This window comes from Anomaloglossus baeobatrachus, chromosome 11 (assembly GCF_048569485.1).
Source record: "Anomaloglossus baeobatrachus isolate aAnoBae1 chromosome 11, aAnoBae1.hap1, whole genome shotgun sequence".
Classification (NCBI taxonomy): domain Eukaryota; kingdom Metazoa; phylum Chordata; class Amphibia; order Anura; family Aromobatidae; genus Anomaloglossus; species Anomaloglossus baeobatrachus.
In genome coordinates, this window is record NC_134363.1 from 15346149 (window position 1) to 15366061 (window position 19913).

Genomic DNA, 19913 nt, shown 5'->3' on the forward strand with positions numbered 1-19913 from the left:
TGTATATCACTAAAAATGATTATCCTGAAATCTTGCAGATTTCACCCTCTTCCTTGATCCTCACAATAGGCTGATTCTTCCTGGTGTGTGAAAATTGCAGAACAGATGGATGGCGGTTTGTATAGCAGAGCAATTTTTGGAACCCATCAACTCAAAAAAAGCCTATGGGCACTTTGCACTCACCAATTAGACTTGAATGTCCCAGAGTCCCACTGATACTCATGCCATCACCCCTTTAAATCTATCTGGGCTTCTCTGTAGCAGCCCCTAAAATAATGCTAAACATGCTGTTACGTCCCCACCAGAGTCCGCTCCAGCAACTTCTACTCCAATCACCAGGTTTCCCTGCCGTGGAAAGTGCTGGTGATGGGAGATGAGTCGATGCCAGCAGAGCTGGTGGGCGCAGGCTCCGCTCATCCACTGTGCTTGGTTTCTTTGGGATCAGCAGTACCACTGACTAACTGTAGGTGGCGTGTGTCTTCCAGCTGAAGCACCATCATTGCTACAACCAATGGGAAGACACCACACTCTTCTTATTTCCCCTCCTGTCTGCTGACCCCTGCCAGAGACAGTTCTGATTTTCTGGCTCCTGTTCTGTTTAGGGATTCTGGTGTTCTGACTTCTGCTTGTTTCCTTACTATCCTTCTGCCTGCTGTTTATGTTCCTCACTGCTCAATCCGGATTGACCTCTGCTTTGTGTTCTATTTACGTCCTTGCCTGCCGATTCTGTCCCTGTTCCACAATTCCTGGTTTGACCCTGGCTGATGACTACGCTCATCGGACTGCAGCCTACCACAGGTAGTGATCTCCAGGGCCCTGTGTAATTCCAAATCCCTGTATAGGTGTTAAAGAGTTTCAGGGTTCTGGGGGTCCTGCTTGGTGAGTAGCTTCTCCCTATCGTATCCATTACAGCCCTTCTGAGTCTGTGGATCCAGGCAGGCATTACACATGCAAGATCAGTACCATAAAGAAAGAGAGGGAAAAAATTGTAGCTAGTAGTGTAATCTTGGGAAGGAGTCAGATAGGACCCGTAGGCAAAAATATGTCAAATGTGTCATAGCTTACTTACTGGAAAAAAAAAATATCAGCCATCACACAGCCCAGATCCTGAAAAACGAGAATGCCTTGGGTCTCGAAAAATGGAGACAAAAAGCTCAGTTCTTTTGTTTTCACAAATTTCTGATTTTTTTTTAACACTTACATAAAAGTTAAGCTACATATTTTCAAAAGGAAACTGGAGGAAAAACAGGTTTTTCGCTGGGCTTGAAGACCACAAACATTGACACCAATGTTTGTGGTCTTCAAGCGCGGCGAAAAACCTGTTTTTCCTCCAGTTTCCTTTTGATGATCTACTCGTGCAACAGGGCTGCTGCTGGACCGCTCAGGCACTCACTTTTTGCTGTTGAAGGTGTTGTGACTGGCACAACCCAATCAGGTGAGTGCACCACTTCTATATGTTTTTGCCCAGTATATCGGATAAGACCCTATTGCGCCTTTTCTCTCCTATTAAGCTACATATTTGGTATCTACAAATTTGGTTTATTCTGTTAAATCTTATTGCCAGGTCAGTTTTACCATATAGTGAAAATGAAAAAAAAAATCATAGAATTCCATTTTTTTCGATTTCACCGCATTTTGGAGCTTTGTTCCCATTCTCTAGTAATATGTGAGACAGAATTAATAGTGGCATTCAAAAGTGCAACTATTCCTGCAAAGAAAGCCCTCATATGGCAATGTTGACTTAAAAGTAGAAAAGTTATAACTCTTTTAAAAGGTTGAGGAAAAACTGAAAATGGCAGCAGTTCGGCTGATGGAATACTGTTGTTGCAAATGATTGAAGGCCATGGATTTACTGCAGCTGTTATGGGACATATCAGTAATAATAAGCACTGACTTTGGATAAGCAGCACCTGCCCACGAGGAAAGCATAGAGGATTTTTAAATTTGAGGCTTCATCGTTAAGCCGTTCATGATAGGCTGCTTATTTGAACTTTTCATAACATTGTATAAAAAATAGAAATTTACACAATGGCCAAATGATCTAGTAATATTAATTTAGAGATGAGAATTTCTTGAGAATTTAGGTAAAATCTAAAAGGTGCATTTTGTGAAAAAAAAATAAAATAAAACTTTTTTGACACCATATTAACACTGCTGAGGTGTCAAGGAGTTAGCTGAGGTTCAGCTGTGCAGTCTTACACATATTGTCCTGCAACTGTGACATCAGATCATTCCTTGTACAGTAGTGGTAAGTATCTGGGCCTTCTTACAATTCTAATTTAAAAAAAACAAGCAAACAAAAACATTTTCCCCCACCCACCATTACAATTAAAAAACAGGCAATGATCATCATAGTGTGCTGTTGTGTAGGCTTTCCCATAATACACTGCAGCTACAACATTTAGCGGATTATTACACCTAGTACAGTGGTGATCAGTACCAGGCAATCATACGTCAGTGGAGCACAGTTAGTGCTTCAGAGTCATTTTCCATCTCCAGAGTTGGTGGCTAGTCTCTCTTCTCTAGGGTCTATGATCAGTGGAGGGCTTTCTTTCTCTTTCTCACTTTTTCGAGTGTAAGCTGTTATGGTCAACAACATTCTCTCCCTTGTAAATTGTTAGTGTTGAAAGTCAGTGTGCTTCTGTCTCTTCTGTAGAGTGGATGGTGGAGAATATGGTCATGTAGAGTGGATTATGATACCTTGTACAGAGCTGGTCAGTACCTGGGACATAACAGATCAGCGGTTCCCAATGCAGCACTGTTTTTCTCCATGTTCAAATTCCCTTGTTACCTTTCTCCCTGTAGAATGTAAGCTCTTATGGTTAGTGGGGTCCTCTCTTTTTCCTGTAGGGTGTACACTCATATGAAGACTAGGGTCCAATCCTCCTGTAGAATGTAAGCTCCTATGGTTAGTGGGGTTCTCTCTCTCTCCTTTAGAGTGTATACTAGTATGAAGAGTGGGGTCCAATCCTCCTGTAGAGTGTAAGCACTTATGGTCAGCAGGGTCTTCTCTTTTCTGTAGAATGTAAACGTTTTTGATCAGTGGGGTCATCTCTCTCTGTCTCTGATGTAGAGTGTAAACTCTTAGGGTCAGTGGGTCCCCCTCTCTTGCTTCCTCGTGTAAAGTTTTAGATCTTGTGATCAGTGAGGTCCTCTCTCTTCCACGTAGAGGGTAAACTCTTATGGTCACTAGCTTACTCTCTCTCATGTAGAGAGCTTTTGTGGTCAATGGGGTTTTCTCACTCTCCTGTGCAGTGTAAGCTCTTATAGTCATTGAGATCCTTTCTCTTTTCTGTAGAGAGTAAGCTCTTATGGTCAGCGGGTTCCCCTCTCTCACTCTCTCATGTAGAGTTTCAGCTCTTATGATCAGTGAGTTCCTCTTTCTCTTATATAGAGTTCAAGCTATTATGGTCAGTGGGTTTCTCTCTCTCTTATGTAGAGTTTCAGCTCTAGTGGTCAATGGGGTCCTCTCTACCTCTCCTGTAGGGTATAAACACTTATGGTCAGTGAGGTCCTCTCCATCTTCTGTAGATTGTAAGCTCTTATGGTCAGTGAGGTCCTCCCTCTCTTCTGTAGACTGTAAGCTCTTATGGTTAGCAGAGTCCTTTGTCCTCTTTCTCCTGATTCCTCATCACTAATTAGCTTGCCAGAGTCTGAGGCATCCATTTTCTTTAACCCTTTTTTTACAATACAGATGGGACACAAGTAAAAGGTTTACAAAAATATTGAATCAAACTTAATTAACCCTTAAAAAAAATAGAGCCAGAATTGCTAAGCAGTGTATATGTAACCACTAAAAATGCTAAATCAAGAATCGTTCACTCATAGTATCAGTAGGATTTACACATATCTCAAGTTTGCCAACTTAGACAAGTGTGCCAAAATGCACCTGTGTACATAAATATCTCTATTTCAGGTAATTTTTATTTCTCAATTTTGTTGTTAAACAGTAGAGATGAGCGAGCCTCTGAGGGCTCGAGTTCGGTTTGGTTCAATGAACCGTTCGACGAACCTCTCGAACCCCATTGAAAACAATGGGAGGCAAACATAAACACATAAAAACACATTATAAATGTACACTGTAACGATGTGGGCCCCGAGTGTATGGGGGCCACACGTCAGGTATCGGGATTAACGCACACCGGACCAATTTGTCTCTTTAACAGACCATATGGTTTATTAACAGCTCAAATAAACCATACTAGGTCACATAACAGAAAGATGCCATGCCTTGGCTTTATCCTCAAAGTCCAACACATAATATACAGTCCACACACTCTTGGACTTCCTCACACGTGTCACTGACCCTTGTCAGTACTTGGCTTTATCCTCAAAGTCTAATACGGGTTACCTTCTTCTGAAGGCGGCTAGTGTCCTTACAAAGTTCCCCCTGGCTCCAGCCAGGCTTTGCACATGGACCTTAAAGCCCCTTCCTTCAGAAGAAGGTCTCCTGAGCAGAGCAAAACACCCTGCTTCTGCTCTCCCCGTCTCCAGCACACACACTAGAAGTCTAGAGTCAGTCTCTCTCTAGACTGCCCTAGACACACTCCACCCAGGTTCAGAGACAGGATTGCTTTAACCCCTGGAGCCACACCCACAGGTGGTAAGGAGTGTGTAATCAGCATCACACACCCTTCCATGGCTCTGCATGTAATGCAATCCTGTGGAACCAGAGGTTCCAGCCAACTTCACATTGCAGAGCACCCACGTTTCTGCAAAACATACCTGCCCTTTGTAGTCCAGCCGGTTGATACCTCACAACACATACAGTTAATAAACATTGCCATTACACTTACAGGTCCCCGCAACACGTCCTGCACTCTGTTTCCTGCTGATTTTCCTTCCGATAATCGCTGCGTCCTCCCGGTAACCAGCAATGATGATAGGACCTATCGTGATGTCAAAATAGCATGTGACCAGTCACGTGTCTATTATCTCATTGGCTACAGACTGGTCACATGGCTATGACGTCATGATATGTCCTGTCAGTGCATCTCTCCGGTACACAGTGATCATTCCAGCATGTCCGTGTACCGGCTGCAGAACTACAAGGCTCAGCATAGTCCATCCAGGACTGTATGCAGGAGTTTTTTGCCCCCCCAAAAAATTACGTGGGCTTCACCATGTTTTTGTTTGCGAGCCAGGTACAGCAGGCAGCTACGGGCTGCCCCCAACCCCCAGCTGCCTATTTGTACCCAGCTGGGAACCAAAAATATAGGGAACACCTTTTTTTTTTAATTATTTCATGAATTTCATGAAATATTTAAAAGAAGCTTTGCCCAATTTTTGTGTCCATCCAGGTACAACTAGGCAGCTGGGGATTGGAATCCGCAGCTCAGGGTGCCCAAGCTTTCTGGGCACCCCTGCTGAAAATTACAGTCCGCAGCCGCCCCAGAAAAGGGCGCTTTCATAGAAGCGCCATCTTCTGGTGCTATATCCAACTCTTCCAGCTGCCCTGGTGACGGGTGGCTTGCTGGGTAATAATGGGGTTAGGGCTAGCTGTATATTATCAACTGGCCCTGAGCCCGAAATTCATGGTGTCATGCCAATATTAGACATGGCCACCATGAATTTCTAGTACAGATAAAAAAAACACAACACACAGAAAAATATTTCTATTATAAATAAAACACAACACAATTAGTGACTTCATCTTTATTGAAATAAAGAACCCCCCTCCACAGTAATCCTGGGTCAAGGGTCACGCGCCGTCCAATCCGGATCCAATATCATCTGATCGGTTTTCTGGAAGGCAAAGCGATCACATGATGTGTCAGGTTCAAGGGCCTGAATCACATGACACAGCAGCTGATTGTATAAATGGCTTTTATACAATCAGATGATGCATCAGTGCAAAAAAACCCCCAACAAACTACACACATCTGTGCAGACTCCTGTCCGACAGCATCAGCTGATAGTTTAGCTGGCCCGCCGGTAAAAAGCCGGCCTCACCGCTCGTCTTTTAGTGTCAGCTGATTCCGTCAGGTGACTGCATCAGCTGATCATCGCCAGGTCTGAGGGAGAGAGACAGAGAAAGAAGAGAGAGAAAAAAAGATATAAGAGAGAGAGAAATAATATAGAAAAGAGAGAAAAGAAAGAGAAAAGAGAGAGAAAAGAGAGAGAAAAGAGTAAGAGGGAGAGAGAGGAGAGAAAAGAGAGAGGAGAGAGAAGAGAGAGAGGAGAGAGAGTGAAGAGAGAGAGAAGAGTGAGAGGAGAGAGGAGAGAGAGGGGAAAAAGAGAAAAAGAGACTGAGATAAAGAGAGAGAGAAAAATAGAGAGAGAGAAAAAAAGAGAGACTGTGAGAGACTGAGACTGAGAGATTGAGAGAGACAAAGAGAGAGAGAAAGACAGAGAGACTGAGAGAGACTGAGAGAGACTGAGAGAGACTGAGAAAGAGGAGAGAGAGAGAAAAGAGAGAGAGAGGAGAGAGAGATAAGAGAGAGAAGAGAGAGAGGAGAGAGGAGAGAGAGGGAAAAGAGAAAAACTCCAACTGAGAAAAAGAGAGAGAGAAAAAAGAGAGAGATAGAGAGAAAGAGAGAGAGACTGAGACTGAGAGAGAAAAAGAGAGAGAGATAGAGAAAGAAAGAGAGAGACTAAGAGAGACTGAGAGATTGAGAGAGACAGAGAGAGAGAAGAGAGAGGAGAGAGGAGAGACAGGAAAAAAGAGAGACTGAGAAAAAGAGAGAGAGAAAAAGAGAGAGAGAGAGCAATGCAGCCTCATTCCGTGAACTGCTCCGATTTTAGAGGTGTGGCTCACAGCTGATGTCCGACTCCTCTCCTCAGTGCATAATTAAATTAAAATAAATTATAATTATAAATAAATAATTTAAAAAAAAATAACATTTTTTACCGGGACTAGAACTGATGAACTAATGCTTCAGAGTCGAGAGCTCTAACCATTGAGCTACTGGGCTCCAATGAAAAACATAGGCAGATTTGGTAATCTTGACTTCTGCATTGCAGACTGAAGTCTCAGATTACAACGCGGTTCAGTTCAGGTGCTACGTGGACAGGACACAGAGCGCTCCCTGTCATCGTCATGTAGCAGAGCTGACAGTGTCGTGTGGATTACTTCGGACCTGGATTGTTGTTTTGGGATTAATAAAGAGGTAAATGAGGTGTTTTTGTCTTTTATTCCAAATAAAGGATTTTTCGTTGTGTGTTTATTTACTTTCACTTTCAGTTTAATCATGGAAGGTATCTCGGGGAGAAGCCTGGCATGATTAACTCCTTATTACCCCGATTGCCAGCACACCAGGGCAATTCGGGATGAGCTGGGTGAAGTCCCGGGACTGTTGCATCTAATGGATGTGGCAATTCCGGGCGGCTGCTGGGGGAAATTGTTAGGGTGGCAGGCTCCCCATAACGTGGAGCTTCCCATCCTGACAATACCCACCTCCAGACATGCGGCTTTATCCTGGCCGGTATCAAATATGACTGGACCGCATTTTTTTTTCAATTATTTATTTATTTATTTTACTGCACGATATAGACCCGCCCGCTGGCGGCTGTGATTGGTTGCAGTGAGACAGCTGTCACTCATCGTGGGGGCATGTCTGACTGCAACAAATCATGGGCGACAGTGGGTGGGGAAAACATAGAATAACTAATTGAATAATAATTTTCAAAAGAGGAAAAGACGCCACAGATTTGTGACAGCGTGCAGCACCACATCCGTGATCGATGAGTAGGAAAGAGAAAGGGATTGTGCTGGGGACGCAGGGCGCATGCAGACAGCAACGTGTGCACATACTTACTGTGAAAAGCCACATTTTTGTTGATCGAACCGTTCTTGAATGTAACTCGAACTGTCGAGCTTTTAGCAAAAAGCTCGAGTTCGTCGAACGTCTCAAGCACCCCCAAAATCACTCGAACATGAAATTAGCAAATCTCGAGCCTCGAACATCGCTCATCTCTATTAAACAGATAAAAATCCCTTACACCAAAGAAGACACATTAACAACAAATGACAAGCAGATACTCAACATGATCAGGAACCAAATGCGGTAAAGGCCCACAGTAAAGTTATGGGGTATATGCTTGCGTATATGATCAAGTAAAACAAGCATCCAAAAATGTAAATGTGTATAATTTATTTATTTTTTTATTTGAACCACTGCCCTCCAATAATAATGAATGCTATATTGCTAGGTAGCTATACATTTAAGATCAAATATGCTGCATTATTCTTGTGGTGCGCACGGTTGTTAAACTGGACTAGTAAAAGAGAATTTAAAAAAAAATAAAAAAATATTCAGGTTTTTTTTTAATTTTCTCTTCTTGAAAACACACCAAAACACAAACATTTTATTGCAAGGTATACAGTATGTCCAAAAAGGTAAAAAAAATAGTATTATATAAAATAATAAATACAACCCCAATAGGTCATGACACATCATTTTAGGATCTAAAAGGTACAAAAAGAAGGTGCCTGCAACAGGCCATTGGTGTGACATGAAGATATATAGCATTGAACTAATGTTACATGTGTTCAAAATATTTTAATATATTTTGTGACACACGCACTTTGTGAAGTAGACAGTGACATGTAAATGTTTGGAATGATGCAAATTTTTTATTGAGGAAAAATAAAAACTTAAGAGAAAAAAATGCAAAAAGATGTTCATATCCCATCAGTCCCACAGGTAAGGACATACTTTCAGTATTTTTAGTGGTAAAAGAAGTAGGACTGAGCATGAGAAGACTAAAACTGCTATCCTGAATTTTAAAGCTTCAGGAATAGAGTTGAGCGCGGTTCGCGATTCGAGGTTCTCCAGTTCGCGGCTCGAGTGATTTTGGGGGCTGTTCTAGATCGAACTAGAACTCGAGCTTTTTGCAAAAGCTCGATAGTTCTAGCTACGTTTGAGAACGGTTCTAGCATCAAAAAACCCAGCTAATTCAAGCTGGCTTTCCGCTGTAATAGTGTAAGTCACTCTGTGACTCACACTATTATGACATTTCAGTGTATAGTGTGCGGGAACAGCGCATTCAGATCACTGCTGTATGTATATTTTTTTTTTTTTTCCTTGTCTTCCTTCCCTAAGCGCACGCGTGTAGTGGGGTGGGCCAGCATGTCAGCCAATCCCAGACACACACACAGCTAAGTGGACTTTTAGCCAGAGAAGCAACGGCATGTGTGATAGGATGTCCATGTCACATGTCCCTGCATTATAAAACCGGACATTTTCCTCCAGCACGCCTTTATCTGCCTTCTGCGTCCTTGGTGTCAGACATCACTGGCGCAGCTCCGTCCTGAGTCCTATCGCCGATACTGCTGTATGCGCTCCATACACAGCGCTGGACAGCTTAGGGAGAGCACTTTCTATCAGTCCTTTTAAGGGCTCGTACCGGCAGGGTCAGAGCCATAGGTGACAGGTCCTGAAAACAGAGTTTAACAGCTACACAAGATGACAGCGTCTGTGTAGCTAAGGTCAGGGATTTCCTCGCTGCATTTTCCCATTAGGAGGGATAGAAAGGCAGGCTTCCATTCCTCTACCCAGAGAACCACAACCCTGGCACTGTACCCTCCTTTCCTGTGCACACTCCAACTCCAACCCAGTAGTGCACAGATATTTGCAGCACGTCTGCCTGCATTGCACACTCCAACTCATTATAACTAAGCCATTATACTAGCAAACACTAAGTGTACCTAGAGGCATCCTAAACGTGGCTGTTGGACTTCTGTATAGTCCCATTAGTGCAAAGATATTTGCAGCACATCTGCCTGCATTGCACACTCCAACTCATTATAACTAAGCCATTATACTAGCAAACACTGAGTGTACCTAGTGGCTCCTAAACGTGGCTGTTGGACTTCTGTATAGTCCCAGTAGTGCACAGATATTTGCAGCATGTCTGCCTGCATTGCACACTCCAACTCATTATAACTAAGCCATTATACTAGCAAACACTGAGTGCACCTAGTGGCATCCTAAACGTGGCTATTGGACTTCTGTATAGTCCCATTAGTGCAAAGAAATTTGCAGCACGTCTGCCTGCATTGCACACTCAAACTCATTGTAGCTAAGCCATTATACTAGCAAACACTGAGTGTACCTAGTGGCATCCTAAACGTGGCTGTTGGACTTGTGTATAGTCCCAGTAGTGCCCAGATATTTGCAGCACGTCTGCCTGCATTGCACACTCCAACTCATTATAACTAAGCCATTATACTAGCAAACACTGAGTGTACCTAGTGGCATCCTAAACGTGGCTGTTGGACTTCTGTATAGTCCCATTAGTGCAAAGTTATTTGCAGCACGTCTGCCTGCATTGCACACTCCAACTCATTATAACTAAGCCATTATACTAGCAAACACTGAGTGTACCTAGTGGCATCCTAAACGTGGCTGTTGGACTTCTGTATAGTCCCAGTAGTGCACAGATATTTGCAGCACGTCTGCCTGCATTGCACACTCCAACTCATTATAACTAAGCCATTATACTAGCAAACACTGAGTATACCTAGTGGCATCCTAAACATGGCTGTTGGACTTCTGTATAGTCCCATTAGTGCAAAGATATTTGCAGCATGTCTGCCTGCATTGCACACTCCAACTCATTATAACTAAGCCATAATACTAGCAAACACTCAGTGTACCTAGTGGCATCCTAAAGGTGGCTGTTGGACTTCTGTATAGTCCCACTAGTGCAAAGACATTTGCAGCACCTCTACCTGCATTGCACACTCCAACTCATTATAACTAAGCCATTATACTAGCAATTTATGCTGCCAGTTTAAGGGCCGTAGTTGCATTGTCAGGGATATTTATTCTTTATTATTCTGCTGTTAATAAAGCTAGACCACCGCTGCAATCTACACCACCTCTCAATTTTTACTACCCTATTTTCAGTGCAAAATCTTGTCGCAATCAGCATTAGTGGCAAAATGACAGATGCTGGTGGAAAGGGGAAGAGGCGTGGTGGAAAAGGAAAAAAAGGGTTTGTCCGTGGGGAAGGTGGCAAAGCTCCATTATCATCTGCTGAAGATAGACCATCTACCAGCAAACGTAAGATGTCTACTACTTACCGTGGACAATCCGATGTGCTCCCTTTTTTACGGACACGAACAACAGGAACAAAGCTACATGATGGCTAAAAAAGGAAAATGCTTGAATGGATCTCAAGTGGTCCAACAAGTACCCTCTCAGCCACTTCAAGTACCGCATCCAAAAAACACCAGTCCTCTGAGTTGTCATCCCAATCAAACTTGCTTTCTCCCAGCTCTGAAGTCTCCATCAGCCCTGCACAGTATGGTGGAACTGAGATGGCTGAGTCTGCAGAGCTGTTCAGTCACACTATAGCCTGAGAATTAGAGGTCTGCTCCCAATCTACAGTGAGTACAGACCAGGAAATGGTCTGCAGTGATGCCCAGAACCTTTGTGACTCTGATTCAGGCCGTGAGGACCAAGTTTATGAGCGTAATGTTGACCCTTTGTCACAAACTGTAACACCTGTGGTTATAGACAATGAGGAACATACTGATGACGATGAGACCCAGATACCAGATTGGGATGACAACTTAAATATTCGGTCAGGGCAAGAAGAGGCTCGGTCTGAGGGGGAGGGGAGTGCAAACACAACAATTGATGATGAAGTTCTAGATCCCATCTACTGTCAACCCCCAGTCAGGCACTCGAGGAGGTCAACAGAGGTGGTGGAGGAGGATGCAACTGACGACGAAGTTACCTTGCGCCTTCCTGGACAGAGTCGGAGCACTGGTAGCACGTCTACAACTGCATCATCAGCCACCACTCTGCCTCTGAGCACTAGTCGGGGGGGCTCAGCAGGTCGCATGCCCTCTAAGCCTTGCCTAGCCTGGTCCTTTTTTGACATAGAAAAAGATCGCCCAAATTATGTGATGTGCAAAATTTGTCGTGATTCTGTTAGTAGAGGTCAAAACCTCAGCAGTTTGACAACTTCTTCCATGTATCATCACATGAATAAATATCATATGTCCCAGTGGGAAGCTCACCGTGCTGCAATGCGGTCTAGCTGAGCGAACCATCCCCGGCTGCCCCTTCCAGTGTATCCGCGCGCTCTTCATCTTCTAGGACTGTGGGGACAGCTGTCACACCTGGTTTTCCACGCACAACTTCCACCACTGTAACCGCAACAGGCAGTTTGCTTGGTAGGTCGTCAGTTGGTTTGGAAGGGGAAACAAGTGAGTGTGTACAGCTCTCTCAGACATCGATAGCACCAACGTTGGATGAAGGCAACATCCTTCTCCGCCTGCACTTTCCTCACAAACCTGCATTTTTCCAGGGACACCCTACTCAACACCGTCTACACACAGCAGCCGGATCTCTGTCCCTCAGATGTGGTCAAATAAAAGGCTATTTCCTGTGACCCATGACAAAGCTAAGAGGTTGACTCTATCCCTCTGTAAGCTCTTAGCTACCGAAATGCTGCCTTTCCGCCTAGTGGACACACAGGATTTTAGAGACCTTATGTCTGTCGCTGTGCCCCAGTACCAGATGCCTAGTCGCCACTACTTCTCTAAGAAAGGCGTGCCCGCGCTACACCAGCATGTCGCACACAACATCACCGCTTCCTTGAGAAACTCTGTGTGTGAACAGGTGCATTTCACCACCGATACTTGGACCAGTAAGCATGGACAGGGACGTTACATGTCGCTGACTGGGCACTGGGTAACTATGGTGATAGATGGTGAAGGGTCTGCTGCACAAGTCTTGCCGTCCCCACGACTTGTGTGTCAATCCTCTGTCTGTCCAAGTTCCGCCACTGATTCTGACTCCTCCACCTCATCTGGGTCCTCCACCTCCGCCCCAAGCCTGCCTGGTCAGGCCACCAGCGTTCTCACTGCGCAGAAGGAATCACGCACCCCTCATTACTATGCTGCCAGCAGAGCGCAACGGCATCAGGCGGTCTTTAGCTTGACATGTCTTGGGAATAGGAGTCACACAGCTGAGGAGTTGTGGTCAGCTCAGCGGTCCGAGTTTAATAAATGGTTGTCTCCACTCAACCTGCAGCCTGGTAAGGCCGTGTGCGACAATGCTGCAAACCTGGGTGCGGCCCTTCGCTTGGGCAAGGTGACACACGTGCCTTGTATGGCTCACGTGTTGAACCTTGTTGTCCAGCAATTCTTAACACACTATCCCGGCCTAGATGGCCTTCTGACCAGGGCACGAAAACTGTCTGCTCACTTCCGCTGTTCAACCGCCGCAGCTGAGCGACTTGCATCTCTCCAGAAGTCTTTCGGCCTGCCGCTTCATCGCCTGAAATGCGATGTGCCGACACGCTGGAATTCGACTCTCCACATGTTACAGCGACTGTGGCAGCACCGCCGAGCCCTGGTGCAATACGTCATGACGTATAGCCTGGGCCAACAAGATGCAGAGGTGGGACAGATCACCCTGATGGAGTGGTCTCAGATCAAGGACCTATGCACCCTTCTGCACAGTTTCGACACGGCGACGAATATGTTTAGCGCTGACAATGCCATTATTAGCATGATAATTCCAGTCATTTACATGCTGGAGCACACGCTAAACACTATTCGGAGTCAGGGGGTGGGACAACAGGAAGGGGAGGAACTACAGGAGGATTCATATGCGCAAGGGACAACAACATCACCAAGGTCCAGACATTCATCATCACCAACGCAGCAGGCATGGGACCATGGGGGACAGGGATCAACAAGGGCACATGACCAACATGACCCTCGTATTGTCAAAATTAGAAGTGATGATGACTACTGGCTTGCCACACTATTAGATCCCCGGTACAAGTCCAAATTTTGTGACATAATTCCAGCCATAGAAAGGGACGCACGTATGCAGGAGTATCAGCAGAAGCTGTTACTTGATCTTAGCTCGGCTTTTCCACCAAACAACCGTGCAGGTGCAGGGAGTGATTCTCCCAGTTGTAACTTGACAAACATGGGACGGTCTCGTCATCTTCAACAGTCTACCCGTACCAGTAGGACTGTATCTGGTGCTGGTAACAGCAATTTTATGGAATCTTTTCATAATTTTTTTAGACCCTCCTTTGCAAGGCCACCAGAGACAACAAGTCTGACACATAGTCAACGGCTGGAGAGGATGATACAGGAGTATCTCCAAATGAACATCGATGCCATGACTTTGCAAATGGAGCCTTGCTCATTTTGGGCTTCAAATCTAGAAAAATGGCCAGAGCTCTCCAGTTACGCCTTGGAGATTTTGTCGTGTTCAGCTGCCAGCGTTGTCTCTGAACGTGTCTTCAGTGCTGCTGGGTGTGCGCTGACAGATAAGCGCACGCGTCTGTCCAGTGACAATGTGGACAGACTAACGTTCATCAAAATGAACAAGTCATGGATCCACAAGGAATTTACTACCCCTGTGTCATCTTGGGGAGAGTAAATGCTTGTGGATTTGGAATGTGCTTGATGCAAATCAAAACATCCTGTTTGCAACTCGGGCACAACTGCTGCCACTGAATGGGTGGGTGTGTGTGGGGCCCAATTTTTGGAAAAAAGGGAGACTCCGCTTGGAGTAACCCTTGCTTGCATTGTTTTTAAAAGAAGCCAAGATGAACAGACCTGGGATCAGCAAAGACTTTGCTGCCTACCCCGGTGTCATCCTGGGGACGGTTAAGAATTGCGTATTTTTGAATGTGCTTGATGCAAATCTAGCTGTGAAGTGTACAACTGGGGCACAACTGCTGCCACTGAATGGGTGGGTGTGTGTGGGGCCCAATTTTTGGAAAAAAGGGAGACTCCGCTTGGAGTAACCCTTGCTTATATTGTTTTTAAAAGAAGTCAAGATGAACAGAGCTGGGATCAGCAAAGACTTTGCTGCCTACCCCGGTGTCATCCTGGGGACGGTTAGGAATAGCGTATTTTTGAATGTGCTTGATGCAAATCTAGCTGTGAAGTGTACAACTGGGGAACAACTGCTGCCACTGAATGGGTGGGTGTGTGTGGGGCCCAATTTTTGGAAAAAAGGGAGACTCCGCTTGGAGTAACCATTGCTTACATTGTTTTTAAAAGAAGCCAAGATGAACAAGTCATGGTTCAGCAAAGACTTTGCTGCCTACCCCGTTGTCATCCTGGGGACGGTTAAGAATAGCGTATTTTTGAATGTGCTTGATGCAAATCTAGCTGTGAAGTGTACAACTGGGGCACAAGTGCTGCCACTGAATGGGTGGGTGTGTGTGGGGCCCAATTTTTGGAAAAAAGGGAGACTCCGCTTGGAGTAACCCTTGCTTACATTGTTTTTAAAAGAAGCCAAGATGAACAAGTCATGGTTCAGCAAAGACTTTGCTGCCTACCCCGGTGTCATCCTGGGGACGGTTAAGAATAGCGTATTTTTGAATGTGCTTGATGCAAATCTAGCTGTGAAGTGTACAACTGGGGCACAACTGCTGCCACTGAATGGGTGGGTGTGTGTGGGGCCCAATTTTTGGAAAAAAGGGAGACTCCGCTTGGAGTCACCTTGCGGTGTTTTACATGATTTTAGAAGGGCATGCCATGCCTATATCTGTGTCTCGTCCTCTTTTTCCTCGTAACGCTGTTTTGTTTTCACATGAGAATTTGTCCTTGTCACTTTCCCATGTGTTTGTGTTGTGTTGTGAGTTGTTTGTCACCTTTTGGACACCTTTGAGGGTGTTTTCTAGGTGTTTTTATGTGTTTGTGATTGCCTGCCATAGTTTCCTATGCAGTTCGAGTTCGGTTCGTCGAACGTTCGACGAACCGAACTCGAACGGGACCTCCGTTCGGCGAACCGAACTCGAGCCGAACCGCGACCGGTTCGCTCCTCTCTATTCAGGAATTAAATTCATTTATTTTTTTGGTGAACATTTTGTGATAAAAATGACCTCGTAATAAGACCTTCCTCATTGGTGTGACTATGATAATATCAAATACTGTATATCCAGTTTATTTTTTATTTTAGTGATAAAAAAAATTCAGAATTTTGCAAAAAAAATATTTACTTGATGGTGTCGCTATTTTCAAAGACCTCTAATGGTTTCACTTTTTTGGTCAATTTTCAACTTAAAGAAGTGTTGAAACACAGTAAGGTGAAAATGATCACTAGGCTTCTATAGAAAAGATGTGGTAACGATATGGAAATTATATAAAATGGAAACAACATTTTTGAAATATCTTGATATATTTAGTTTTGAAGTCAAGTTGTAAGTGCAGAGATCTATGCATTACACGCCTTGTCTACTATCAATGAGGATATTAACCCCTTCACCCCCGGCCACTAAAACACCCTAATGACCGGGCCATTTTTTGCAATTCTGACCAGTGTCACTTTGACAGGTTATAACTCTGGAACGCTTCAACGGATCCTGGCGATTCTGAGACTGTTTTTTCGTGACATATTGTACTTCATGTCAGTGGTAAATTTAGGCCGATATTTTTTGCGTTTATTTGTGAAAATTTAGGAAATTTGGCGAAAAGTTTGAAAATTTCACAATTTTCAAACTTTGAAAATTTATGCCCATAAATCTGAGAGATATGTCACACAAAATAGTTACTAAATAACATTTCCCACTTGTGTACTTTACATCAGCGCAATTTTCAAAACAAATTTTTTTTCCGTTAGGAAGTTAGAAGGGGTCAAAGTTCATCAGCAATTTCTCATTTTTCCAACAAAATTTACAAAATAATTTTTTTTAGGGACCACATTACATTTGAGGTGACTTTGAGAGGCCTAGGTGACAGAAAATACCCAAAAGTGACCCATTCTAAAAACTACACCCCTCACACTGCTCAAAACCACATCCAATAAGTTTTTTTACCCTTTAGGTGCTTCACAGGAACCAAAGCAATGTGGAAGGAAAAAATGAAAATTTTACTTTTTAACACAAAAATGTTACTTTAGCCATAAAATTTTAAATTTTACAAGGGAGAAAAGAGAAAGTACACAATACAATTTATTGTGCATGTTCTCCTGAGTACGCTGATACCCCATATGTGGTAAAAATCAATTGTTTGGGCGCACGGCAGAGCTCGGAAGGGAAGGAGCGCCATTTGAATTTTTGAACGCAAAATTAGCTGCACTCATTAGCGGACGCCATGTCGGGTTTGAAGACCGCCTGAGGAGCCTAACCAATGGAGCTCCCCCACAAGTGACCCCATTTTGGAAACTAGAGCCCTCAAATAATTTTTCTAGATGTTTGGTGAGCACTTTGAACACCTGGGGGCTTCACAGACGTTTATAGCGTTGAGCCGTGAAAGGAAAAAAAAATTTTTTTTACCACAAAACGGTTGCTTCAACTAGGTAGCTTTTTTTTTCACAAGGGTAACAGGAAAAAATGCACCATAAAATGTATTGTGCATTTTCTCCTGAGTACGCAGATACCTCATATGTGGTGGAAATCAAATGTTCGGACACACAGCAGTGCTCGGAAGGCAAGGAGCGCCATTTGAATTTTTGAGTGCAAAATTAGCTGCACCTGTTAGCGGACGCCATGTCGGGTTTGAAGACCCCCTGAGGTGCCTAAACAATGGAGCTCCCCCACAAGTGACCCAATTTTGGAAACTAGAGCCCTCAAATAATTGTTCTAGATGTTTGGTGAGCACTTTGAACACCTGGGGGCTTCACAGAAGTTTATAGCGTTGAGCCGTGAAAAGAAAAAATTTTTTTTTTACCACAAAACGGTTGCTTCAACTAGGTAGCTTTTTTTTCACAAGGCTATCAGGAAAAAATGCACCATAAAATGTATTGTGCATTTTCTCCTGAGTACGCAGATACCTCATATGTGGTGGAAAGTAATTGTTTGGGCGCATGGCGGGGCTCAGAAGAGAAGGAGCGCCATTTGACAGCAAAATTGGTTGGAATCATTAGCGGACGCCATGTCACGTTTGGAGACCCCCTATGGTGCCTAAACAGTGGAGCTCCCCCACAAGTGACACCATTTTGGAAACTAGAGCCCTCAAATAATTTTTCTAGATGTTTGGTGAGCACTTTGAACACCTGGGGGCTTCACAAAAGTTTATAGCGTTGAGCCGTGAAAAGAAAAAAATTTTTTTTTACCACAAAACGGTTGCTTCAACTAGGTAGCTTTTTTTTTCACAAGGGTAACAGGAAAAAATGCACCATAAAACGTATTGTGCAATTTCTCCTGAGTACGCAGATACCTCATATGTGGTGGAAAGTAATTGTTTGAGCGCATGGCGGGGCTCAGAAGAGAAGGAGCGCTATTTGACTTTTCAAACGCACAGACGCAGTGCACTGATCGGCCGCTGCAGGACGCACGGTCGGATGCGATAAAAAAAGCGTCGGGGATACGTAAAAAAAAAAGTCACGCCAAAAATTGACCATGGATGCAGATACGTTATGTGCATCCCTGATCAGCGCTTGGCGGGATGCACGGACGGATGCGATACAAAAAGCGTCGCAAATACGGAAAAAAGTCACGCCAAAAATTGAGCAGGGATGCCGATCCGTTATCTGCATCCCTAATCAGCGCTCGGCGGGACGCACGGACGGATGTGATACAAAAAGCGTCGTGAATACGGAAAAAAGTCACGCCAAAAATTGACCATGGATGCCGATCCGTTATGTGCATCCCTGATCAGCGCTTGGCGGGACGCACGGACGGATGCGATACAAAAAGCGTCGGGGATACGGAAAAAAAAGTCACGCCAAAAATTGAGCAGGGATGCCGATCCGTTATCTGCATCCCTGATCAGCGCTTGGCGGGACGCACGGACGGATGCGATACAAAAAGCGTCGGGGATACGGAAAAAAAAGTCACGCCAAAAATTGAGCAGGGATGCCGATCCGTTATCTGCATTCCTGATCAGCGCTTGGCGGGACGCACGGACGGATGAGGTGTAAAAATGGACAGGGGATACGGAAAAAAAAAAAAGTTATACTCACAGTACCCAGAGGACTAGCAGGAGGATCACTGACCAGAAGAGCTGCAGAGGAACAGATGGCAGAGAAATGGACAGCTTTACAGGAGCAGCAGGCAGATCAGCAGAATGCCCAGGAAGGACCCAGAGATGGACGCAGATGTGATCAGGCTGGTGAAGACAGGTAAGAGGACGTCGGGGGAGAGCAGAGGGGGAGAGGGGGTGGTGAGAGCAGAGGGGGGGGTTGAGAGCAGAGGGGGGGAGAGCAGAGGGGGAGGGGGAGAGCAGAGGGGGAGACCGGAGAGGGAGCTGCAGAAGCAGAATAGAGATAATGGGGGAGGCAGTCAGATCGCGGGGGGAGCAGATCGGGATGTCGGGGGGGGGGAGGGGGGTTGGGGGGAGCAGATCGCGGGGGGGGGCACGGCAGGGGCTATCACGGCAGCGCGCAGGGGCACCACGGGAGCGCGCAGGGGCACCACGGGAGCGCGCACGGGCTGCAAAGTGAGCACAGTACTCACGTGCAGCAGCAGCCGTGACCTCAGCTGCGGCGGCAGCAGCAGCGGTGGCGTGGTACCACAAGTACCAGCCACTGCACGCTGCAGACATGTTGGGGGAGGGCTCGCAGGCCAGCACAGGCCTGGGGAGGGCGGCCACCGGCAGATCAGACCGCCCCACTGCACACTGATTGGAGCGATTGCGCGTCATAGCACGATCGCTCCAATCAGTGCTGCAGGGGCTGGGGGCGGCATGTTTGAGGTCCACCTATGATATGCTGCAGCAGCTGCGGCATCTCATAGCTGGATCTCACAGGATCGCACTAATTCGGGCATTATTTTTGCCGAAATTAGTGCGATCGATGTGGTTGGCGGTTCAGATTTGAACAGCCAATCACATCGATCGTCGATAGGGGGTGGCGATGCCGCCCCCCCTGGGGTCAAGCAAAGGTCCCCTGCTGTAAAAAACAGCAGGGGACATCATTTGAAAGCCGTTGCTATGGCCACGGCAATCAAATGAAGTTTAGGCAGTAAAATTACGTCCCTGGTCGTTAAGTCACGTTAAAATAGGACGTAATTTTACTGCCCGCGGTCGTGAAGGGGTT